At 37.4% G+C, this 27,039-nt stretch overlaps 1 pseudogene; it reads right to left on the reverse strand.

The window, feature by feature from the left end:
- Positions 1-20,425: 20,425 nt before the first annotated feature.
- LOC125094065 (dynein light chain 1, cytoplasmic-like) lies at positions 20,426-20,696 on the reverse strand (annotated as a pseudogene).
- Between the last annotated feature and the right edge of the window lie 6,343 nt (positions 20,697-27,039).

Below are 27,039 nucleotides of genomic sequence, written 5' to 3' on the forward strand. Positions count from 1 at the left end.
GTACCTCATATGTGCCAAGCATTGGGCTAGGTGTTAGAGAAGATGCTCAATCAGGACAGGAATGACATGAAGGCTCTATCATGACTTATACTTTGAATCATCAGAGGTACAAAGATAAAAACAAAGTGTTGTAATAGTGAATCCAGTGGGGGTGGGACAGGGGAGGTGGTACCCTGTGGCACCTTTATCAGACTTTCCCAATGGTGGTTCCACACAGTACAGCACAGAGCTTCTCCAAGGCATCTCTGTAAGCAGAGGAAATGGGGCCAGTGCCGGTGCGGAACAGGGCAAAGGCTGGGCACAGAGTGAGGCTGCTGGAATGAACTGTGAGCGTGAGTGAGGCATCTCCTGGGAAATGCCAGGGGATGAGGTTCTGCCTTCTGGGTGAAGACTCAGAGCCAGTGTCATTTGCATATTCCTGTTAGGGTGTATGCATTTGTATGCAGAGACTGGTGAAGTCCGGGGATTTGGGTCAAAATGAGTTCAACAATTCTTTCTGTTGCCTCTGGCCCTTTTCAGAAGAGCTTCAGTTTCCTCCCTGTAGGCTCAAGGACCACAGAGTTAAATTATAAACTGGACTCCCAAACTCTTCTTCTTTGTTTTTATTTGGAGTATTGTAATATCTGGTAATTATCTTTTTTTTCCCTTTTAGGATATTATTAAGGATTGATCTCTATGTTCTTTTATTTTTAGCACGTGTTTTGTGTTTCTGAGCTGAAATTGCTATATTCTTGTGTATTGCTTGGGTAAGATTCATTTTCCAGTCTTTTTCGCATCTGGTAATATTGATATATCCCTTTGATAGTTCTGAATCTTTATATGAACAAGATGTCAAATTCCTGATTCCAGTAAGTCATTTAAGGACTAGAAATGACTGTGTTTGTGAATAATAAGAAAGATCTGGCTTTCTTTTAAAAAAAGAGAGAGAAAGAGATAGACAGCAATAAGAACCAAAAATTACTCATATACGCTTTTACATGAGACTTCTCTTTTCTTCCATATTTGAAATTTACCAGATATTCTCTAGGAATGAGCTCTATTTAAGAGAACTGGGCTGATGAACTTGAGACCCAATACTACCTTATTCATAGACATTAGCTCTGTTTGCATCAAATTTTATTATGGCAAGCATATATATACACATATTATGTCACATTATAATGCACTATATGTGTGTATTATTATATTATTTTAGGAAAGAAATCCTCCCTTCTATTCACTATACATATTATAATATATAAAATATAATGATATATATTATATGTCATAAATATCTTATGTAATTTTACTATATATCTTAATACATAGTATTAATATATAGTAATTTTACTATATATCTTAATATATAGTATACATAAATTTACATATAGCATATATGTAAGCAATTTACTATAAATAATATAAATTGTAATTTATAAGTAAATATTATATTATTATTAACATTACATATTACTCTTATATAGTAAACACCATACTGAATTAATCAATGATTTCCCCCCACTTGCTTTTCAATACCGAAACAGTTGACATGGGTGCCCATGGGAAGATGACTGAGTCATGGACTAAGGTTAGGCAATTAATATGATTTTTGGAAAAGATACGTTTTATTTATTTATTTGAGAGAGCAAGAGACGGGAGGGGGTGCAGAGGGAGTGGGAGAGACAATCCCAAGTAGACTCTCCACTGAGCTCAGAGCCCAGGGCAGGGCTCCATCCCATGATACTGAGATCATGATGTGAGCTGAAAGCAAGAGTCGGACGCTCAACTGACTGAACCGCCCAGGCGTCCTGGAAAAGATGCATTTTGAAAATACTATATCTTGGCTAACTGGACATGATATAAATAGATGATAGAGAGATAGATAGGTAGATAGATAATCTTGCTTCCAGAGCCAAACAAATTGCTACAGGTATAGCCATCATTAAGCATCCTCCCTAAATATGACTTTACCCCAAGTAGACCACAGTCCTTTGTGCCGTCAGAATTACGCAACCTTACAACTTGCTCTCCCAATAAACCATCTGTCTTTTGAAAGCAACCACCTCCTCTGCTGTTGGCTGCACGATTCCCATCTAAAAGCAGACCTCTATGAAGTCAGCTTTTAAGAAGGATCGGAAATGACCTGATAGGACCATGGTTCAGAGGTAGAACACTGTAAGGTAGGTTTCGAGAGTGTCCTCTTTGCAAACACTCCTGTTCCCTGCAGCTGGCAGGGAGAGTGTCCCCTCCTTCAAGCCCTGGGGCAAGTGGCTTTTATTTCTCTTCTGGCATGGAGGATTGGTGAGTTCCTGAAGAGCTGAAAATTAACCACATTCGGGTTGCCCCTTCCCTTCCCAGGTAATAAATGGTTTGGAATGAATGAATGAAACAGAGTGGAACAAAGTGTCAAGTATGATCAAGTAGGAGTCCCCATTTGGTGAAAAAAAAAATTTTTTTTTCTGGGTCTTGTCAAGTACACAAGACACCTTGCAAGGAACTGGTTTTGTAATATGATGCTTTCCGCCCCCCACCCTGCCCCAGGCTATTATTGCAATTGCTGAGGTTCACCGTCCTCTCCCTTCCCCTCCCTCTCCTGCCTCTCCACCACCTCCTCTTCTCCCCCTCTCTCCTCCTCCCTGTACCATAGCTGGGCTAAATACTGTGTGTTCAATTAGGTTTTAGTTTCAGATGACAAATACATTTTTGACATAAGTTTTTGCCACCTCTTGCATGAGATATACTAATGAGAGTTCCGTAATCAAAGGAGTGAGACTGATACAAAGCGAGGGTCAAGCAAACGTTTATTTCGTGCCAAGCATTGAGAATCAAACCCACCGATCGGGGCCGCCTCTTACAGAGAGGGCGACCCCTCCCTGCCTTACCGACTAACCTTTAAAGGGCAAAGGCCATGTGGTTGAGCCTGGCCACACACAGGTGGCCAATGAGATTGTAACACGCAGAGAAAGCTGCGTTGTCATGCTAGGTCACACATGAGTGACCGATTGAATTACAATTTACCCTATAGTAGATATTTGAACCAGCCTATCACCTTGGTCAGAATTGGTGCCCAAAAGGCGCCCAAGGGTGGGGCTCACACTCCTTGGTAGCTATCGAGACAGAACGTGCGCACCACCGATTGGATGTCTCCACCTGGCCCAACTCATCCCTGCATTCAGGCTCTGTTATCAGGGACTGGTCGACCACATTCTACTGGTTTCCTGGACTTGCTTTTAAGTAAGTTCCCCTGGGGGCGGGGAGGCAGGGTCAGTTTAAGTTTTACTGCATAAACAACAAAATGGCTGTTCCACCGAGGTGGAGCCATTCTGGCTAAATAGGCCCTTACACTAATACTAAAACTTATTCATTGTTTAACTGAAATTAAATTTAATGAGATGTCCTGAGTTTTTATTTGCAAAATCTGGCAAACTTACGTATTTCAGCTTCTTTCACTATCTTCATGAGTAGGAAAAATGTTCTGTGGAAACCCTGTCGCCCCTGGTCCTATTATGAAAGCTCCAAATCTACCATATTCTGAAAAGTCTCTGAGAAAAGAAAGCATACATTTTAAATAAAATTGGGCAATAGAATCAGAGATCAGCTATTCCTAACATTAGAAGCGTTGTGTATTTTCTGATTATGCTTCTGTATTTGAAAAAAGGGGAAATGTGGTACAGTGAAAGAGAAGCAAGATAGCATTCACTGTTCTAAGGGGAGGGATGTGCCACTCAGTTTAGAGAAATAGTCAGTAAGATAATTCAGTAGGGATACCTTTTCTTGCAGTTTGTTTTTTCTCAGGCATGCTTTGGATTGATGTCCCTCAGAATTTGGAAGATTCAGAGTTCCTGAACAAGCACCACCTTGAGGATGGTATTTAATTTTTTTTTCTGTCTTCTTTCCCATTGAAATAACGATCTCATTTTGATATGAGAAAAAGAGAAAGTATCCACAGTGCAAGGTTTTGTATTTTTCAGTTAGATTTTAAAAGGCATGCATTTCCGGAATGCTGTCTAACTTTGATCAGATGACAAACGGCAGTGCAGTTTTTTATCGAGCGCAGAAAGTACCCTCTGGAGCCAGGAGGCCAAGGATCCTGCTCAGCGCTGCTGTTCACTGGCTGTGTGATCTAGAACATTCCAGCCAGCATCTCCAATCCCTAACATGGAGGGAGCATGAGATCCCTAAGGCTATTTCCTGGTCATTGTCCTCTGGCTCCATAATGACCCAGGAACATTAGCAGCAGGTCTCCTTTGCGAAATTTTCCCTTCCAAGATGTTAGATCAACTGGCTTTTCCCTATCTCGTTCTGCATCTTTCCCCTTTGCTCCATATAGTCAACAGTAGGGAAAAGTTCTGTGAAAAACCCTGAAATAGCTACAGCCAAAAAGCCAACATGGAATCCACTGGGCTCCGCTGGGCCCACAGCCTGCCAAATACTTGTCATCAAGTTACCAGTAGGACATGGGAAGGAACCAATGCTCGGGTGACGGTGGCTCAGACTTGTGACTTGTGTCATTAACCTCCCCAGAGAACCCAGGCCAATGAGGAAGTCACTGGAAGAGCCCCTAGAATTCCAAAATACCAACTAGAGCAAAAATGTCCTCTGGGATGGCAGCCAGTTGACTGCCCATGTTCTGGCTGGGCTGGGAACTCAAACCGTATCTGGCATCGACTTCTCAATCCTGCTCCCCAAAACCCCTCCGTTACTATGACAACTCAAGAGAGCTCTTTGAAAGAACTCTGAGGCTGGGAAATTTTATTAATTATGTGCTCTGGAATCAGTTCTGGGCATCACCCAAAATCTACAGGAAGTAGAATCCCAGACCTAGAAAAATGGCTCCTGGTGCCCATAGGCTCAAACTTCCCCAAACCGCCATTGTGTGTGCCACTTTCTGGTCCTTGAGATCACTTACCAAACCCAAAATAAGTGAATTGCTTAGTAGAGGACTAGCTCACGAAGAAAGTGCTTTCTACTTATTGGTACCATCAGAAGAGGAGTTCTTTCGTAACCATTTCCAGCTACCAAGCACTTCGAGTTGGACCTAAAGGCTTGGAAATCAAGGCGGCTCTGGCTTTACAGGATGGAGGCTTGTTCCCTCTTCTGACCCAGTCGGGTACAAGTTCTCTGGGAGAATTACCCTTTGAAATACAGATTTATATAGCGCCTTACATTCACTTTATTGCACATCTTAGAACTGACCTTACCTGTACAGCTTTCTCCTGGCACTGAACGGTGGAATGCAAAGTGCTCTGAAATACAGTTTGTAATTTCCATTAAGAGAGAAAAAAATTCATGTCTTGGAGATAAGCCATCTGCAATATAAATCACAAGGTTACTGCATTTGGAATGCAGTGCTACTGTAATTTAGGTGAAGAGAAGAAAATAATACAGCTTTCTTTCTCAGGGAGCTTGCAGTTTCCAGCAGACTTTCACTTACATACACTAGCGGTTCTTTTTAAGTCTGCTAATATGTACTAAGGATCTATATCTGCTGAACTTCACACCAGGCACTGGAGCTATGTATATAAACAGACAATTAGGGGCACCTGGGTAGCTCAGGGGGTTAAGCCTCTGCCTTCAGCTCAGGTCATGATCTCAGGGTTCTGGGATCGAGCCCCGTGTCGGGCTCTCTGCTCAGCGGGGAGCCTGCTTCCCCCTCTCTCTCTGCCTGCCTCTCTGCCTACTTCTGGTCTCTGTCTGTCAAATAAATAAATAAAATCTTAAAAAAAAAGTTTAAATAAAATAGACAAAGTACAGTGCATTAAATGAAAGATATGTATGGTGTGTTGTGTGAACAATATGGAGAACTTAATCTTTTGAAGTAATGTTGATATTTCTATTTAATAGAGAAGAAAACTGAGGTCGAGGAGTTGATGTGAATGCTTCTTAAAGAGCAGGGCCTGCAGGGGAATCCATATTGAGGCGAGCCCACACTCTTCGCAATGTCTCTGTACTGAATCTTTCTCACTTTCACTTTTCACTAAAAAATTACCAATGCAATGAGCTCAATCATTTTTTAACAGCGAGAATCAATTTCTTTTGTCCTAAACTCCTCTCCCATAAGCTTTCTCGTCTCTACAGTATGGTCCTGATTGAAAAATCTCACCCATCAAGAAAATACGATAGTCTGAACATCTAACAATGTTAGCTCTTCTCTGTATTCCATCAGCATGTGAAATCTTCTAAATGTTTTCCTCTGGAAATAGCAGCCTTGAGGCTGAACATCAACAGTGCCTTAGTGTTAAACCCTGACCTGTGAGGACCCAGACTACTGACTGAGTGTAAGGAACAAGGTCTTAGTTACATTTGAGGTATACATCATGCCAGAGGTTAGTCTTTTAGGAGAAGATCCTTCATACTGGAAGTAAGGGCACTTGAGTCAGTTGGCATGACTGGAATTTCTTTGGCCATGAATTTGAGTGTGATGGGTGGGGAAAAGTAGAGACATGTCTCCCATACTTTGGCAACCCAGCAGGTGGATGAGAAGGATTCCAAATAAAGGCCCATAAAGTGTATTAGTCCCTTGGAACTAGAATGTATCTCAAGCTACAGTATTTTTTTTTAATTAACATATAATGTATTATTTGTTTCAGGGATACAGGTCTGTGAATTATCAGTCTTACACAATTCACAGCACTCACCATAGCACATACTCTTTCCAATGTCAAGCTACATTATTTTTTTTTTCAAAGATTTTATTTATTTATTTGACAGACAGAGATCACAAGTAGGCAGAGAGGCAGACAGATAGAAAGAGAGGTGGAAGCAGGCTCCCTGCAGAGCACAGAGTCCGATGCGGGGCTCGATCCCAGGACACTGGGAACATGACCTGAGCCAAAGGCAGAGGCTTTAACCCACTGAGCCACCCAGGTGCCCCAAGCTACATTATTAAGAACAGAATAAAGCTTGTAAGAATCAGCCTGTCCTGGGGCACCTGTGTAGCTCAGTCAGTTAAGCATCCAACTCTTGATTTTGGTTCAGAGTCCTGGGAAGGAGAGCCCTGTGTCAGCTCTGTGATCAGCATGGAGCCTGCTTGTCCCCTTCCCTCTACTCTTTTCCCACCCCTTTATCTCTCTCAAATAAATAAGGATCTTTAAAAAAAAAAAAAAAGAATTAGCCTGTTCTGTATGCAGGCTATGGATTTTCAGATAGTAGCTTAAATTTACTGCTGTTCTAGGACACAGAAGGGAAGTATGGCATAAATTAGGAAGAGTGGGCAGAATTTATAAGTATTAGTGCTAGTCTTAGAAACATGCCACAATCTTTGGGGGAATTTCTAATTGTATGTAGAGCAACTGGGTCTGAACTAAAGAAAGGCACTCTCAGAACTCTGGGAACTATCCATGTTTCAATTTTTGCCCATGTTGAAGGAAGGAGAATTAATATCTACTAGTTAAAACTAGCAAACTCTTGGACTACAAACAGGAGTATTAGCAATCACTGATCTTTTCATTGTCTCTATAGTTCTGGTTATCCAGAATGCCACACAGCTGGAATCATACACCAGGTAGTTCTTTCAGACTGGCTACTTTCACTAAGACATACGCACTTAGGGATCCCCCATGTCTTCCCGTGACTTGGTAGCTCATTTTTTCCAATGCAAGTAATATTGCATTGTATGGCTATACCACAATTTGTTTATCCATTCAGTCATTGAAGGACATCATGGTTGCTTCCAAGTTTTGGCAATTATGAACAAAGCTGCTAAAAAATTTGTGCACACATTTTCACGTGGACATCTTTTCAATTCATTTGGTGATATACCAAGAAGTGCAATTACTGGTTTGGATGGTAAGAGTATGTTTGGTTTTGTAAAAAACTCTCAAATTGTCTTCCAAAGGGACTGTACCATTTTGTATTCTTACTAGCCGTGAGACACCACATCCACCAAACCACTGAGGGCTGTCCATTATTTAGATCTTAGCCATTCTAATATGCGTGCAGTGGTATCTCACTATTGATTTAATTTGTAATTCTCTAATGACAGATGATGACATATTTTCAAATGCTTATTTACCATCTCTATGTATTCTTTTTTTTTTTTATTGGTTTCGGAGGTAGAACTTACTGATTCATCAGTTGCAATTAACACTCAGTGTTCATTACATCATGTGTACTTAGTGATGTATCTGCTCAGATCTCTTGCCATTTTCAATTGGTTGATTGTTGAGTTTTACGTTTCTTAAATTTATTTTGGACACAAATCCTTTATCAGATAAATGTCTTGCAAATATTCTCTCCCAGGCTGTGTTTTGTCTCTCCATTCTCTTAAAATTGTCTTTTGAAAGGAAGGGTCTCTAATTTTAATGAAGTCCAAGTTATCAATGTTTTCTTTCACTGATGTTGTATAAATGAGCCCGATAGTTATTCTGGCTTAAAATGGACCCAGGTTGTTTCTGTTTCACACAGGCTGAGACTATCAGCTCAAAGCTCATGGGCACAAAACACAAACTCTTACACATGAAATCGTTTTAAACACAATCCAAATAAACATTGCTAGCCATTCAGAGCCTACCTATTTTGCATACCCTGTGAAACTGCATCTAACATCTAGTAATCATAAACAAGACAAACCGTGTAGCTATAAAAGACCAAACACTGCTGCTGCCCGTCAGAGATCTCTGACCCAGAGACTTCCCACCATGCTGCTGAGCGACATCACCCGGACAAGTAGCCCCCTCTCTGATGTCCCCTTTTTTCCTAGGAGGTCCTTGTCCTCATTCCTTTTCTGGGTGATGACCTGTGCCACTGGCTCTGGAAAGTCCCTTGTTGGAAAGGACTTCCTCTCTAATGCAGTCTATGAATGACTTCTTGTATGTTATTACTCCTTATGACTCTGTCTCTTCCTTAATTACTCCCAAGTCCTCAAATTTATCATGTTTATCCAAAAACTCATCGTCAAATCCTAAGTCACCTAGACTATCTCTTGCATTATCTTCTAGAAGTTTAAGGGTTTGATTTTTAAAGTTAGGTTTATGATCAATTTCAAGTTAATGTTTACGGAAGTGTAGACATGCTCTGTGTCTACACTAATGCTTTTGCATGTGGATATCCTGTTGTTCTAGCACTTTTTGTTGGAAACACTGCCCTTTCTCCATCAAATTGTGCTTACTCCTTTGTCAAAGATCAGTTGACTGTCTTCATGTGGGTTTATTTCTGGGCTCTTTATTCTGCTCCATTGATCTACTTGTCTCTTCTCGCACCAGCCCCACACTGTCCTGATTATTGTCTTGAAGTCAGTGTCAGTCTTGTGACTTTGTTCTTCTGGGTCTTTTGTCCCTCCCTATAAACTTTACATTCAGTCGATCATGCACAAAATACCTTCCTGGTATTGCAGTATGCTTTCATCCACAACACCTCTCATAATGTGCTTATCCAAGCAATCAGTACTCCAGTGAGGAGTCATTGTTTTCTAGTCATTTCTCTTAGGTTTTCCTGTTGTCTCCTTTTTCTGATACTAACTGCTCTTTTTCAATACCTTTGTCTTGGCTAGTCCTTTCAGAGCAATAATAAGTACAAACTGCACGTGTAGGCATCTCTACCTCGTTTCTCTATTTGATTATAATGTGATTATTATTTTACTTCTCAGTTTAGTGTTGCTGTTAGTTTCAGACAGATCTTTCATCCTGTTTTGTCAGTTTCTTTCCATGCTTTCCTGAAAGTATTTATTCTTGATCTCATCCACTAGATATTGACTTTTACTAAGTTCTGCTTTTGCATCTCTGAAAATGACTATGTGATTTATGTTGTCATGTTAACATAATCATATCTGTAAACCTATCTCTCAATCTTGAATTCTCCTTGAATTCTTAGTTTAAACCTTTTTGGCATTAATCTGGGGGAGTTCTTTATTTTAGTGGATCCAGCATTTAACTTGTTAATGTTTGATTTAATATTTTTGCACTTATATTCGTAAGTGTGATTGAAAGTAATTTAGAAAATAATCTTTGCCTTTGTCTATACTCTTAAACACTTTAAATAAGGATTGTTTGTTTCTCGATGACTTGAGAAACATTGTCTATGAAACTGTCTGGACTCAACGCTTTTGTAGGGAGTCATCCTCTGATAACACTCTTCCCATTTATTGTCTGGTGAATATCTTATTTAAGATTTTAAGGCATGAATTTGTAGTCAATGTGGGACATTTGTATTTTCCAAGAAGACTGCTCATTTCAACTTTAATTTCAAATATTTAAATAAGGAGTTTTTTTTAATTTTTAAAAAAATTTTTAAATTTCTTTTCAGCGTAACAGTATTCATTGTTATTGCACCACACCCAGTGCTCCATGCAATCCGTGCCCTCTCTAATACCCACCACCTGGTTCCCCCAACCTCCCACCCCCTGCCGCTTCAAACCCCTCAGATTGTTTTTCAGAGTCCATAGTCTCTCATGGTTCACCTCCCCTTCCAATTTCCCTCAACTCCCTTCTCCTCTCCATCTCCCCATGTCCTCCATGCTATTTGTTATGCTCCACAAATAAGTGAAACCATATGATAATTGACTCTCTCTGCTTGACTTATTTCACTCAGCATAATCTCTTCCAGTCCTGTCCATGTTGCTACAAAAGTTGGGTATCCATCCTTTCTGATGGAGGCATAATACTCCATAGTATATATGGACCACATCTTCCTTATCCATTCATCCGTTGAAGGGCATCTTGGTTCTTTCCACAGTTTGGTGACCGTGGCCATTGCTGGAGTTTTGTGGAGAATTATCTTATAGTTTAGAAAATCTGTTTTTATATGTCCTTACCCTTGTGATTTTATCATTTTTTGCGGTTTCATTTTTAATATTTAATTTATTTTTATTGAGGTACAGTTGACATACAAAGTTGTATTAATTTCAGGTGTACAACATAGGAATTTGACAATTCTGCATGTTACACAATGCTCACCATCATAAATTTAGCCACCATCTGTCACCATACAAAGTTATTACAATATTATTGCATATTCCTTATGCTGTACTTTTTCATCCTCATAACTTATTTATTTTCATTATTATTTCTATTGCTATTTACTGTCTCTTGGTGAAATTTCACAAGAACCAGATTTGATAACCATTTTAAGTCAATTTTACTGTATTTTCCCTTTATATTCATTATAATTAGCTTTTCTTTTTGCTGGCTAGGGTCTTATTTCATTTTTTTTGGTATCTGAAGTTGAATGTCCAGTTCACCTACCCTCATTAGTTCATGTGTAATAAGAAAAGCACCAAAAGCTATAATTTCTTCTGATACAGCTTTATTAGCATTTAATTTTCTGTATGTAATGTTCTCATTGTGACTGATTTCTTTTTCAATATACACGAAGAAAGTGTATTCTTTGTAGAAAAATGAGAAAAGGAAAAAAACAAATGACCCATAGTTTCACCAGCTATAACATCTGTTACTTTGGTTTTGACAACACATTTTGTTAAAATGCCTGAATGTCAAAACCCATAATAAACAGGGTTAAAAGGACAAAGTGGGAGAAAATGTCTGCAATATATATGAGGAAGTTGAATAGTTTTGGTATAAAATCAGCCCTTGGAAAGCTTTAAGAAAGGACAGAGTACCCATCAGGTATGTTGGTCTAAAATAGATTTTTTTAAAAATCAGTTTTATCTAGTAAACAAAAGAGTGCAAATTACAACCACAGTGACAAATCTTTTTGCCTATAAATTAGCAAAGATATTTTCCCCCTCTAGTTATAATCTCCAAAGTTGACAAAGTGGTGGATAAATTGGCTGTTTGTCAACTTTTAGTAAGAACTGAAAATAGTGGCGCCTGTGTGGCTCAGATGGTTAAGTCTCTGCCATTGGCTCAGGTCATGATCCCAGGGTCCTTGGATCCAGCTGGCATCAGGCTCCCTGCTCAGCGGGGAGTCTGCTTCTCCCTCTCTCTCTGCCCCACCCTCAGCTCCTGCTGGCTTTTTCTCAAATACATAGATAAAATCTCTTTTAAAAACCCTGAAAATAAATTTTAAAAATGTATATATCCTCAGGAAATCACTGCCAATGTACCAAAGATTTAGCTACACAGATATTGTCATAAACATCATATCATAAACAACCTCAATGCTAAACAATGTTAAACAATGAGGGCTGATTGATTTCACTATTGTAAGCTAAATGGAGGAATTAGACAGTTTTTACAAATGACACTGAAGAAAATATTTAAAAAGGGAAGGATTGTCCATGATATTCTGAATACCCAAATACATTTGTTGCATGATTTCATTTTGGAAATATAAAGATATTGTGACTTATTTGCATTTGAAATGCTTATGCACACATATATTATGGATAATTTTTCTCGTTCTCTTCCTCTTCCTTCTCTATTCCCTCCTCCTTTTCTCCTTAATGTAAAATTTAGGAAAAAGCAAAAATTAGGATATATAAAAATTGCCCATGTTGTCTTCAGAAAAATATTTTCATAAATATTCCAGGATTTTTGTTGCTGTTGTTATATATTATGTTTTCTTTGTTTTTAAAAAGATTTCTTTCTTCTTCTTCCTTTTTTTTCAGCAGCTTTAGGTTCATAGCAAAATTAAAAGGGAGGTGCAGAGAGTTCCCATATATTCCCTGCCATACACATGCACAATCTCTTCCATCAGCAACATGTTCCAACAAAGTGATACATTGTTATAATTGATGAAATTTATTCCAGGCTTTTTCACATAACATTGTTTGTTGTACCTTCAGATTTGGCAATTAGAAAGTCACTGTGATCATGTCTACCACAGACATTTCGGAAGAAGGGTGAGGACAGAGTCTATTGGAACTGAGAAGAGCTCTGTGCACACAAAGACATACAACCCAAGAGCAGAAAACTATTTGAAAAAGTTTAGTGAAAAAAGATAGAGATGTAAAGATAGAATCATTGGTAGAGAAGAGTTCTTGAAGGCAAAATTCATATCCATTTCTGGCCTCTGCAATTCTTGGCTCATTAAATGTTGAATTGGTTTAAATTCATTTCATAAGACTTAAATGTCTTTCAAAGACTTAAGTTAGCTAAAAGCAGACATTCGCAGTTTTCTTTATATCCTCCCAGAATATCTACTATGTTTTTTTTGTTTAATGAGTGCTTTTATTTTTCATTCAATTTTTTTTTTATATAATTGCAGATTCACTTGAAGTTTAAGAAATAATGCAGAGATCCCACATGCACTTTACGGAATTCCCCACAATGATAACATTAGCAGAACAATAGTATCATATCACAAGCAGGATATTGACTGATAGGTAATTTGCTGGTCTTATTCAGATTTCCTCAGTTAATTACTTGTACTCATTTGTTCATGTGTATGTGTTCTATACAACTTTATCATCTATGTATGTTTGGGTGTCCATAACCACAGTTGAAATACTAAACCATCACCATGAAGATCCCTCATGTTACATTTATAGCAAAGCCACTTCCGTCCTGCCACCCCCCTGCCCTATGCCGCATTTCCATATATCTAAAAACCACTAGTCTGTTTCCATTTCTGAAATTTTGTCATTTCAAAAGTGTTATATAAATTGAATCATACAGTAGTAAACTTTTTGGATTGATGTTTCTCCCCCAGCAAAATTCACCAGAGATTTTCTAAATTGTTGTGTTGTATGTATTAATAGTTCATTCTTTTTATTGCTGAGTAGCATTCCATGGCATTGGATGTATCATGGTATACTGATTACCTGTAAAAGGACATCTGGGCTGATTCCAGTTTTGGACTATTATGAATAAACTGCTATGGATGTTTGTGTATGGGTTATTGGGTAAACATAATTTTTTATTTCTCTGGAATAAATGCTGAAGACTGCCATCACTGGGTTATGTGGTCATTGCATTTTTAGTCTTGTAAGAAACTGCCAAACTTCTTTTCAGAGTGACTGTACAATTTTACATTTCCACCAGCAATGTGTGAGTGCTCCAGCTTCTTCATATTCTCACCAGCAGCTGGTGTTGTCAACATTTCCTATTTCTGCCATTCTGATAGGTATGCAGTGATACCGCTTTGCAGTCTTGATTTGCATTTCCTTGATGCCTAGGGATGTTGGATATCTTTTCTATTGTATATCCTTTTCAGTGTTCATGAGTTTTGCCATTATCTAACTGGACTTTTTAAAAATGTTGATTTTGAGAGTTCTTTATATATTCAGGATACTACTCCCTTGTCAAATATGTAGTTTGCAAATATTTCCTCCAAAGATGGAGCTTGTCTTTTCATCCTCTTCACAAGGTCTTTTGCATAGCAAAAGTTTTTAATTTTGATGAAGTCAAATTTATCATTTTTTCTCTAACAGACTGTGCTTTTTGTGTTAAGTTTAAGGACTTTTTACTTCATCTTAGATCTTGACAATTATCTTCTTTTCCCCTAAGAATTGAATAGTTTCACATTTTGTGTTTTGTTCTCAATCAACTGTGACAAAGAGGTTCATATTGTTTGCTTTAGATGTCCAATTGCTCCAACATCCCTTGTTGAAAGTCTGTCCTTTCTCCATTAAATTGCTTTGAATTGATGTCAAAAATTAGGTGAGCATATTTGTGTGGGTCTGGATTCTCTCTTCTGTTCCATTGATGTATGTATCTATTTCTCCACCAATACCACAATGTCCTGAAAACCAAGCTATTCAATATACCTTAATTTGGGGGACAGTTATTCCTATACTTCATATTTTTTTTGTCAAGATTCCCTAGAATAGGGCCTGCACATTTCTAGATAATTTTTGGAATAAACTTGTGAATAGCCACAAAAAAACCTTGCTGGGACTTTGATAGAAATGGCATTAAATGGAAAGACAATTTGGTGGTGATTGACATTTTTATATTGAGTCTTGAACTCAAGACTCCTTTACTTTTTTTTTTTTTAGATCCTCTTTGATTTCTTTCATTAGTATTTTGTTATTTTTAGCATACAGATCCTGTACATGTTTTAAGTTTATACCTAATTTCTTCATGTACTTTGGAGCCACTGTAAATGGTATTGTGCTTTTAATTTTGGTATCTTTATGTTTATTTTAAGTATTAGAAATGAGATTGACTTTTGTCAGTTCATCTTCTTTCTGAAACAATGTGAGTGCATCATTATTATTATTTTTAATTTTGTAGATTCCTTGGGATTTTCTGTCCATCTGAAAATCCCATTCCTTGGGATTTTCATACCATCTGCAAATAGAGATGGTTTTATTTCTTCCTTTCCAATTGTATGACTATATTTATTTTCTTCTGTCATTATTGGAGTGACTAAATCTTCCAATATATGTTAAATAGGAGTGATGAGACATCCTTGCCTTGTTCCTGATCTTAGGGGGAAAGTATTCAGTCTTTCACAATTAAGTATAACATTATCTGTGGTTTTGTAAATGCTCTTTATCCAGTTGAGATAGTTCTTCCCCTCTGCTTTCATCTTGCTTGCTGAGATTTTTGTTTTGTTTTATTTTGTTTTGCATAAATGGGTGTTGGACTTTGGCAAACACTTTTCTGCATCAACTGATATGATCATACATTTTTTTCCTTAAAAATGTGATTTCATGGATTACATTAATTGTTCTGAATGTTGAGCCAATCTTGCCTACTTAGAATAAATACCACTGGATCATGCCATATGATTCTTTTTATACAGTGTTATATTCTATTTGCTAATATTTTGTTGAAGATTCTTGCAACTTAACTTATGAGAGATTTTGGTCTGTAGTTTTGCCTTCTGTACTGTCTTTGTCTTTTTGGTATTGGGATAATATTGACCTCATACAATGAGTTGAAAAGTATTCCTTCCTTTTTTTTTTATTTCATGGAAGATGTGTAAAACTGATATTAATTCTTCTTTAAGTATTTTGTGGAATTCTCTACTAAAATCATGAGGTCTAGGAGATTTAGGAGGGAGTTAATTACAAATTCAGTTCATTTAATGCTTATAGTTATTCACATTACCTATATTACATTAGTTGCATTTTAGTAGTGTGATTTTTGAGGAGTTGGCTCATTTTGATTCAGTTGTCAAATTTATGAGTATAAAAATGGTTTGTAATATTCTTTATTAGCTCTTTAATGTCTGCAGGATCTATAGGATAATCTTCATTTTTTAAAATATTGGTCATTTATATCTTCTCTTTTTAAATATTTGTTAAACTTGCTAGTAATTTATCAATTTTAATCATTTTTTCTGAGGAACCAGTTTTTTTTCCTATTATTTTCTTATCTTCAATTTCACTTATTAGCTCTTATCTTTATTTCCTTCTAACTGCTTGCTTTGGGTTCATATTGCTTTTCTGTTTCTAGTGTCTGGAGGTAGGAATTTGAGATATTGTCTTGAGTTTTTTTTATATTTTTTAATTTAAGCTTCTGTGCTATGAACTTCCCTCTTAGCACTGTGATAGCTGGATCTCACATATTTTTATGTGTTGTATTTGCATTTTTATTTATTTATATGTAATTTTTATTTCTTTTGAGGTATCTATTTTTACCTGTAGATTACTTAGAAGTGTATTGTTTCATTTCCATGTGTTCAGATATGCTTCTTTTGTCTTTCTATTACTGATTCTAGTTTGATTTCATTGTGGTCAAAGAACATGCTTTGTATGATTTCAGTTCTTTTAAATTTGTTGTTTGTCCAAACAGGTACGATTTATCTTGGTAAATGTTTCATGTGAACCTGAGAAGAATGCATCTTCTGTTATTGGATGGAGTGTTCTATATATGCCAATTAGAGTCTGTTGGCTGATTGTGTCATTGAAATTTCTATATTCTTGCTGATTTTTTTTTGTCCAATGCTATTATTAGTAGCTGAAAGAGAGCACTAAAGTTTTTAACTGTAATTGAGGATTTTTCTTCTTTTTCTATCAGGTTTTGTTTCAATATTTTGAATCTCTGTTTTCTGGTACTTACCCATTTAGGATTATTATGTCTTCCTGGTGGATTATATTTTTTTCCATTATGAAATTCTAGTACTCTCTACTTCTAGTAATTTTCTTTACTCTGATGTTTGCTTTATCAAATATTAATATAGCCACTCCCACCTATTATTCTAAATATTTTAATATTATTATTCATTTTTATTTTAAATTATTATTTGTGTTATTTATCTTTTTCTATCATTTTCCTTTTAACTGAATAAGGCATGGAATTTTAACTGAGTTTCTTTTAATAGCATATAATTGGGTAATTATTTTAATTTTTTATAACAGTATTCATATTTTGGTAATTAAACTGTTTACTTTTAAGATAATTATTGAAACATCAGTGCTTAAGTCTGCCATTATCTTATGTATTTTCTCTGGTGCTCATTCCTTTGTGTCTTTTTTACCTTTCATTGGGTTAGTTGAACTCTTTTGTTAGAAATCCATCTTTATTTATATATAATTTTTTAAGACTTAATTTTTTTGCTGTAGTTTAAGGTTCACTACAAAGTCGAGAGAGAGCACAGAGATTTCATATCCACTCCCCACTCCCAGACAAGCATAGCCCCCATTATCAATATTTCTCAGTATGGGGCACATTTGTTATAATTGACAGACCTACACTGAGACATCATAATAACCCAAACACCATAGTTTATTTTATGGTTTACTCTTGGTGTTGTACATTCTATGGGTTTGGACAAATATGTAATGACATATAAATATTATTATAATGCCATACAAAGTATTTTCACTGCCATAAAACTGCTATTTACTTTGTTATTCCTCCTATTCCTGCCAACTAGTGATTTCTTTTTACTCTCCATAATTTTGCCTTGTAGCTGGAATCATGTAGTATGTAGCTGGAATCATGTAGTATACAGTCTTTTCAGATTAGCTTCTGTCACTTATTAATATGTATTTAAGGTCTCTCCATGGCTTTTCATGGCTTGGTAGATAATTTCTTTTTAGTACTGAATAATATTCCATTGTCTGGATGTACCACAGTTTCTTTCTTTCTTTTTTTTTTTTTAAGATTTTATTTATTTATTTGACAGGCAGAGATCACAAGTGGAGAGGCAGGCAGAGAGAGAGTGAGGGAAGCAGGCTCCCTGATGAGCAGAGAGCCCGATGCAGAACTCGATTCCAGGACCCTGAGATCATGACCTGAGCCAAAGGCAGTGGCTTAACCCCCTGAGCCACCCAGGCACCCCATCCACAGTTTCTTTATCCATTCACCCACTGAAGGACATCTTCCTTGCTTCCAAGTTTTGGCAATTATGAATAAAGCTAATATAAACATTTGTATGTAGTTTTTCTGTGTGTGTATGGATATGTTATTTATTTATTTATTTATTTATTTATTTATTTGAGAGAGACACAGAGGGAAGTGGGGATGGGCAGAGTGAGGGGCATAGAAGAGGAAGGAGCAGAGGGAGACGAAGAGGAAGAGAATCTCAAGCAAGCTCCCTGCTGAGCATGGAGCCTGACTCAGGGCTCTATCTCAGGAGCCTGACTCAGGGCTCTATCTCAAGACCCTGAGATTATGACCCAAGCTGAAACCAAGAGTTGGACTCTTCACTAACTGAGCCACCCAGATGCCCCTGTGTGGATATAAGTTTTTAATTCATTTGGGCAAATATCAAGGAGTGAAATTGTTATATCATGTGGTAAGAGTATATTTAGTTTTATGAGAAACTGCCAAACTATCTTCTTAAGTAGCTATACTGTTTTGCATTCCTACTATCAATGAATGATTGTTCCTATCACTCCATATCCACCACAGCATTTAGTGTTGTCAGTGTTGACAAGGTCTTCCAGTACAATATTGAAAAAGAGCATTAAGGACATTCTTGTCTTGTACATAATCTGTAGTGTTTTCATTCTTATTCATCAAATACATGTACAGTGGTATTTTATTATTGTTTTAATTTGCAATTCCTTAATGATGTATGATGTATGATGTTTCAAGTGTTTGTTTTACATCCATGTATCTTTTTTGGAGAGGTATTTGTTAAGATCTTTGGCCCATTTTTTATTTTATTTATTTATTTATTTAAGATTTCTTTATTTATTTTAGAGACAGAGTCCACACAAGCAGGGGGAGGGGCAAAGAGAGAGGGAGAGAATCTCAAGGAGGTTCCAACTCCTCACTGAGTGTGGAGCCCAATGCAGGGCTTGAATTCACCACTCTGAGATCATGACCTAAAATGAAATCAAGAGTTGATTTCATAACTGACTGAGCCACCCAGGCACCCTTGGCCCATTTTTAATTGGTTGTTGGTATCCTATATTGTTGAGTTTTAAGAGCTCTTAACACATTTTGGATATTTTATCAAGTGCAATTTTTGCAAATATTTTCTCCCATTCTGTGGTTTTTCTTCTCATTTTCTTGATCTCTCTTTCATAGAGCAGAAATGTTTATTTTGATGAAATCCAGCTCGTCAAGTGTTAGAATCAGTTTGTCATATCCACAAAATAACTGGCTGAGATTTTGATTGAGATTGCTCTAAATCTACAGATCAAGTTGTAAAGAACTGACATTTTAATAAATATTAGGTTTTCCTGTACATGAATGTGGAATATCTCTCCATTTATTTAGTTCTTTGATTTTAATCACAGAGTCTCATAGTTTTCCTTATATAGGGTTTATACATATTTTGTTAGATTTAAACTTAAGTATTTATTTTTGGAGGGGCTAATGTAAAGGCTAATGTAAATGGTAATGTGTTTTTAATTTTAAATGTCACTTGTTTATTGCTGGTATCTTAGAAAGCAATTGACTTCTATATATTAACCTTATATTCTACAAGCTTGCTATAATCTCTTATTAGTTCCCGGAATTTTTGTTGGTTCTTTTGGGCTTTCTACATAGACAATCATGTCATGTATGGAAAAAAAAGGCAATTATACATATTCCTTCATGGTATTTATTTTATTTCCTTTTTTTGCATTTTGCATTAACAAGGTCTTCCAGTACAATATTGAAAAAGAGCATTAAGGACATTCTTGTCTTGTACATAATCTTAGTGGGAAACTTCAAATTTCTCAATACTAAGTATGATGTTAGCTATAGGGTTCTATATATATTCTTTTTTTCTCCAGCAGATTTATTATTTTTTTGAAAGGAATGGATTTTGAGTAGCATAAACATAGGAAATGAAGTATGGAATAGAAAATAGGGGCGCCTGGGTGGCTCAGTGGGTTAAAGCCTCTGCCTTCGGCTCAGGTCGTGATCCCAGGGTCCTGGGATCCAGCCCTGCATTGGGCTCTCTGCTCAGCAGGGAGCCTGCTTCCTCCTCTCTCTCTCTGCCTGCTTCTCTGCCTACTTGTGATCTCTGTCTGTCAAATAAATAAAATAAAATCTTTTTAAAAAGTAAAATAAAATAAATATAAAGGTAAGCTATTTTGCTGTTTTATCATCACAACAAATTCATACAGAGAATGTCTCATACAAAACAACACAATAAAGGTTCAAAGATCAAGGTGTTCCCTTAGGCAAGATGGAAGATTTCAGTATTTGAAATTTAGACTGCAGTCCTTGTCTTTGGGTGGATCACTGGGTGGGTGACACAGTTCATGGTTTTAATCAGATTTGAACAGAAGAATGTCCATTTGGCCCAGATAGAAGTAGTTGAAGCATTTGGTTTCATTTGTCACATAACTACTGAAGTTTCTCACCATGATGCAGTCCCAGGTGGGGTTGTATTCCTTGTCAAACTCCTTTTTCATATAGGCCACAATGTCCCTCTCTATGTTATATTTCTCCAGTGCCTGAGTTGTACATTCTACCCACTCCTGTTGCATCTCCTCCAAGATGCTGGCATTTTTTTATCAGGGCCTTTTGGTTGCACATGATTACCATGGAGTAGGGGCTAGTCAATAGCAATGGTCTTGAGGGGTGGGAGGGCTGGTGACACTCAGACCCAGCAGGAGCTGTCCTCACTTGGGTCTTTGTTTATATTCTTTAAAAAGTTGAGGAACTCCTCCCTATTCCTAGTTTACCGCAATTTTCATCATGAATGTTTGTTGAATTTTGTCAAATGCTTTACCTGCATCTACTGATATCATCATGTGATTTTTATTCTTTAGTTGGTTAATGGGATTGACTATAATAGTTGATATTTTAATGTTGGGGCATCCTTGCATATCTGGGATAAATACCACTTGGTCAGGTGTATAGTTCTTTTTTTTTACATTGCTGGATTCTATTTGCAAATCTTTTGTTGAGAATATGCTTAGCTATGTTCATGAGAAATATGGGTTAATAGTGTTCTATTTTTTTGCAATGTCTTTGTTCGGTCTTGGTATTAGGGTAATAGTGGCTTCATAGAATGGAGGTAGGAAGTATTTCCTCTGTTTCTATCTTCTGAAAGAGATTGCAAAGAATTTGGTGTAAATTTCTTCTTTAAATGTTTGGTAGAATTCACCAGGGAATGCATCTGGGGCTGGTGCTTTTTGTTATGGAAGATTAGTAATTCTATTTTATTTTATTTTATTTTATTTTATTTTATTTATTTATTTTAAGAAAGTGAGAGTGTGTGAGCAGGGTGGGTGGGGTAAGGTGGATAGGGTGGGGTGGGGAATCAGAGAGAGAGTGAGACCTAGACAGAGAGAGCGAATCTTAAACAGATTCCATGCTCAACACAGAGCCTGATACAGGGCGCAATCTCACAACCCTGAGATCACAACTGGAGCCAAATTCAAGAGTAGGATGCTTAACCAACTCAGCCACCCAGGCACCCCAGCAAAATTAGTAATTCTTGGTAAGATTAATTTATATTTTTAAAAGATTTTATTTATTTATTTGACAGATCGAGAGAGAGATCACAAGTAGGCAGAGAGGCAGGCAGAGAGAGAGGGGGTGAACCAGGCTCCCTGCTAAACAGAGAGCCAGATGTGGAGCTGGATCCCATGACCCTGAGATCATGACCTGAACCAAAGGCAAAGGCTTAACACACTGAGCCACCCAGGCACCCCTTAGTAAGATTAATTTAATAGATACAAGCCTATTTCTTCTTGTGTGAGTTTTGACAGATTGTGTCTTTCAAAGAATTGGTCCATTTCTTCTATGTTACCAAATTTGTGGGCATAGAACTGTTCATAGTATGTCTGTATTATTCTTTTAATTTTCATAGAAGCTGTGGTGATATCTTCTCTTTTGTTCCTGAGATTAGTAATTAGTAGTGTGTTCTTTCTCTTTCTCCTTTTTTTCTTAGTTAGCTTGACTAAAGGCTTATCAATTTTATTCATCTTTTCAAAGAATTGGCTTTTGGTTTCAGTAACTTTCTCCATTGATTTCCTGTTTTAAATTTAATTGATCTTTGCTCCAGTTCTTATTGTGTTGTTTTGTTTGTTTGTTTGTTTGCTTTGGACTTAATTTTCTCTTCTATTTCTAGTTTCCTAAGGTAGAAACTTAGCTTGTTAGTGTTAGATCTTTTCTCTTTTCTAACACCATGCATTCAGTTCCCTCCAAGCACTGCTTTGCTGCATCCTACAAATTTTGTTTTATTTTAATTTAATTAAAAATATTTTTAAATTTCTCTTGAGATTTCTTCTTTGACTTATGTGTCCTTTAAAGTGTATTGATGAGGGTTGCCTGGGTGGCTCAGCAGATTAAGCATCTTCCTTCGGCTCAGGTCATGATCCCAGGGTCCTGGGGTGGAGTTCCACATCAGGCTCCTTGCTCAGTGGGAAGGCTGCTTCTCCTTCTCCCTCTGTTTGTGTTCTCTCATGTTCTCTCTCTCTCTGTCAAATAACTAAAGAAAATCTTTAAAAAAAATTAAAATAAAAGAGGTGTATTGATGAGGCACCTGGATGGTCCAGTCAGTTAAGCATCTAAATCCTGGTTTCAGCTCAGGTCTGATGTCAAGGTCATGAGATCAAAACCTGTAGTGGGCTTTGCCTTCAGCATGGAGTCTGCTTGAGTTTCCTCCCTTTCTCTCTCCCTCTACCCCTCCCCCCACAGAGAAATAAACAAATTTTTAAAAAATAAAAATATAAAAATAAAAGTGTATTGTTGGCTCAGCTGCCATCATGAGTGATAGATTAACTATCTGGACCATAAAGATTATGACCCACTGACTCCTTCAGCAAAAGGAAGGGTCATTGATGTTCTTCACCCAGGAAAGGCAACAGTACCTATGACAGAAATTCAAGAAAAACCTGCCAAAATATATAAGATCACACAAGATGTCATCTTTGTATTTCATTCAGAACCCATTTTGATGGTGACAATGCAACTGATTTTGGTATAATTTATGATTTCTTGGATTATGCAAAGAAAAATGAACCCAAACATAGACTTGTAAGACATGGCCTGTATGAGAAGAAAAAGACCTTAAGAAAATAGTGAAAGGAGCATAAGAACAGAATGGAGAAAGAGGGTCTGCAAAAGCCAGCGCTGACACTGGCCCTAAGGAAGTTGGAGATTGGACAACAAAAGGCGTAAAGATTCTGCACTATCTGTGGTGACTATGCAGACAGATTTTTCATGAAAGGATTAATAAACATATCTTTTATGTGTCTGTTTTTTTGAAAAAAGTATATTGGGGGTGCCTGGGTGGCTTGGTGGGTTAAGGCCTCTGCCTTCGGCTCGGGTCATCGTCCCAGGGTGCTGGGATCGAGCCCTGCATGGGGCTCTCTGCTCAGTGGGGAGCCTGCTTCCTTCTCTCTCTCTGCCTGCTTCTCTGCCTACTTGTGATCTCCGTCTGTCAGATAAATAGATAAAATCTTAAAAAATATATATTGTTTAATCTTCAGGTATTTGGGAATTTTTCAGTTATTTTTCTGTTACTGTTTTCTAATTTAACTCCACTGTAGTCTGACAGCAGACATTCCATAATTTCTTTTCTTTTAAATTTGTTAAGTTGTGTTTTGTGGCCTACAATGTGATCTATCCTGGTTAATGTTCCACGTGAGCCTGAGAAGAATGTGGATTCTACTATCTCTCCTGGCCTTTGTGATTTCAGATAAGAAATCTGTTATTTGAATGGTGTTCTCCAATTCATTTCTCTCTGTTTGCTTTCAAGATTTTTCTTTGTCTTTCATTTCTAAAAGCTTATGATTTGTGTTGGTGTGCATATCTTTGGATTATATTCGGAGTTTGTTCACTTGGCTTCTTAGATCTATAGGTTTATACCTTTCACCAAATTCGGGAAGTTTTTAGCCATTACTTCTTCAAATACTCTTTTAGTCTCACTCTCTAACACCTCCCTCAAACTTCTTGATTATACACATGTTAGATCTGTTGTGATTGCCCCACTGATCCTTGAGGGTCTGCTTTTTTTTTTTTTTTGGGGGGTCAATTTTAATTTTATTTTTTATAAACATATATTTTTATACCCGGGGTACAGGTCTGCGAATCGCCAGGTTTACACACTTCACAGCACTCACCATAGCACATACCCTCCCCAGTGTCCATAACCCCACCCCCCCCAAATCCCCTCCCCCCATCAACCCTCAGTTTGTTTTGTGAGATTAAGAGTCACTTATGGTTTGTCTCCCTCCCAATCCCATCTTGTTACATTTATTCTTCTCCTACCCCCTTAACCCCCCATATTGCATCTCCACTTCCTCATATCAGGGAGATCATATGATAGTTGTCTTTCTCCGATGGACATATTTCGCTAAGCATGATACCCTCTAGTTCCATCCACGTCGTCGCAAATGGCAAGATTTCATTTCTTTTGATGGCTGCATAGTATTCCATTGTGTATATATACCACATCTTCTTTATCCATTCGTCTGTTGATGGACATCTAGGTTCTTTCCATAGTTTGGCTATTGTAGACATTGCTGCTATAAACATTCGGGTGCACGTGCCCCTTCGGATCACTACGTTTGTATCTTTAGGGTAAATACCCAGCAGTGCAATTGCTGGGTCATAGGGTAGTTCTATTTTCAACATTTTGAGGAACCTCCATGCTGTTTTCCAGAGTGGTTGCACCAGCTTGCATTCCCACCATCAGTGTAGGAGGGTTCCCCTTTCTCCGCATCCTCGCCAGCATCTGTCATTTCCTGACTTGTTAATTTTAGCCATTCTGACTGGTGTGAGGTGATATCTCATGGTGGTTTTGATTTGTATTTCCCTGATGCCGAGTGATATGGAGCACTTTTTCATGTGTCTGTTGGCCATCTGGATGTCTTCTTTGCAGAAATGTCTGTTCATGTCCTCTGCCCATTTCTTGATTGGATTGTTTGTTCTTTGGGTGTTGAGTTTGCTAAGTTCTTTATAGATTTTGGACACTAGCCCTTTATCTGATATGTCATTTGCAAATATATTCTCCCATTCTGTCAGTTGTCTTTTGGTTTTGTTCACTGTTTCCTTTGCTGTGCAAAAGCTTTTGATCTTGATAAAATCCCAATAGTTCATTTTTGCCCTTGCTTCCCTTGCCTTTGGCGATGTTCCTAGGAAGATGTTGCTGCGGCTGACGTCGAAGAGGTGGCTGCCTGTGTTCTCCTCAAGGATTTTGATGGATTCCTTTCTCACATTGAGATCCTTCATCCATTTTGAGTCTATTTTCGTGTGTGGTGTAAGGAAATGATCCAATTTCATTTTTCTGCATGTGGCTGTCCAATTTTCCCAACACCATTTATTGAAGAGGCTGTCTTTTTTCCATTGGACATTCTTTCCTGCTTTGTCGAAGATGAGTTGACCATAGAGTTGAGGGTCCATTTCTGGGCTCTCTATTCTGTTCCATTGATCTATGTGTCTGTTTTTGTGCCAGTACCATGCTGTCTTGATGATGACAGCTTTGTAATAGAGCTTGAAGTCCGGAATGGTGATGCCACCAACTTTGGCTTTCTTTTTCAATATTCCTTTGGCTATTCGAGGTCTTTTCTGGTTCCATATGAATTTTAGGATTATTTGTTCCATTTCTTTGAAAAAAATGGATGGTACTTTGATAGGAATTGCATTAAATGTGTAGATTGCTTTAGGTAGCATAGACATTTTCACAATATTTATTCTTCCAATCCAGGAGCATGGAACATTTTTCCATTTCTTTGTGTCTTCCTCAATTTCTTTCATGAGTACTTTATAGTTTTCTGAGTATAGATTCTTAGTCTCTTTGGTTAGGTTTATTCCTAGGTATCTTATAGTTTTGGGTGCAATTGTAAATGGGATGGACTCCTTAATTTCTCTTTCTTCTGTCTTGTTGTTGGTATAGAGAAATGCAACTGATTTCTGTGCATTGATTTTATATCCTGACACTTTACTGAATTCCTGTACAAGTTCTAGAAGTTTTGGAATGGAGTCTTTTGGGTTTTCCACATATAGTATCATATCATCTGCGAAGAGTGATAGTTTGACTTCTTCTTTGCCGATTTGGATGCCTTTAATTTCCTTTTGTTGTCTGATTGCTGAGGCTAGGACTTCTAGTACTATGTTGAATAGCAGTGGTGATAACGGACATCCCTGCCGTGTTCCTGACCTTAGCGGAAAAGCTTTCAGTTTTTCTCCATTGAGAATGATATTTGCGGTGGGTTTTTCATAGATGGCTTTGATAATATTGAGGTATGTGCCATCTATCCCTACACTTTGAAGAGTTTTGATCAGGAAGGGATGCTGTACTTTGTCAAATGCTTTTTCAGCATCTATGGAGAGTATCATATGATTCTTGTTCTTTCTTTTATTAATACGTTATATCACATTGATTGATTTGCGGATGTTGAACCAACCTTGCAGCCCTGGAATAAATCCCACTTGGTCGTGGTGAATAATCCTTTTAATGTACTGTTGAATCCTATTGGCTAGTATTTTGGCGAGAATTTTTGCATCTGTGTTCATCAAGGATATTGGTCTGTAGTTCTCTTTTTTGATGGGATCCTTGTCTGGTTTTGGGATCAAGGTGATGCTGGCCTCATAAAATGAGTTTGGAAGTTTTCCTTCTATTGCTATTTTTTGGAACAGTTTCAGGAGAATAGGAATTAGTTCTTCTTTAAATGTTTGGTAGAATTCCCCTGGGAAGCCGTCTGGCCCTGGGCTTTTGTTTGTTTGGAGATTTTTGATGACTGTTTCAATCTCCTTACTGGTTATGGGTCTGTTCAGGCTTTCTATTTCTTCCTGGTTCAGTTGTGGTAGTTTATATGTCTCTAGGAATGCATCCATTTCTTCCAGATTGTCAAATTTGTTGGCGTAGAGTTGCTCATAGTATGTTCTTATAATTGTCTGTATTTCTTTGGTGTTCGTTGTGATC

This window comes from Lutra lutra, chromosome 2 (assembly GCF_902655055.1).
Source record: "Lutra lutra chromosome 2, mLutLut1.2, whole genome shotgun sequence".
Classification (NCBI taxonomy): Eukaryota; Metazoa; Chordata; class Mammalia; order Carnivora; family Mustelidae; genus Lutra; species Lutra lutra.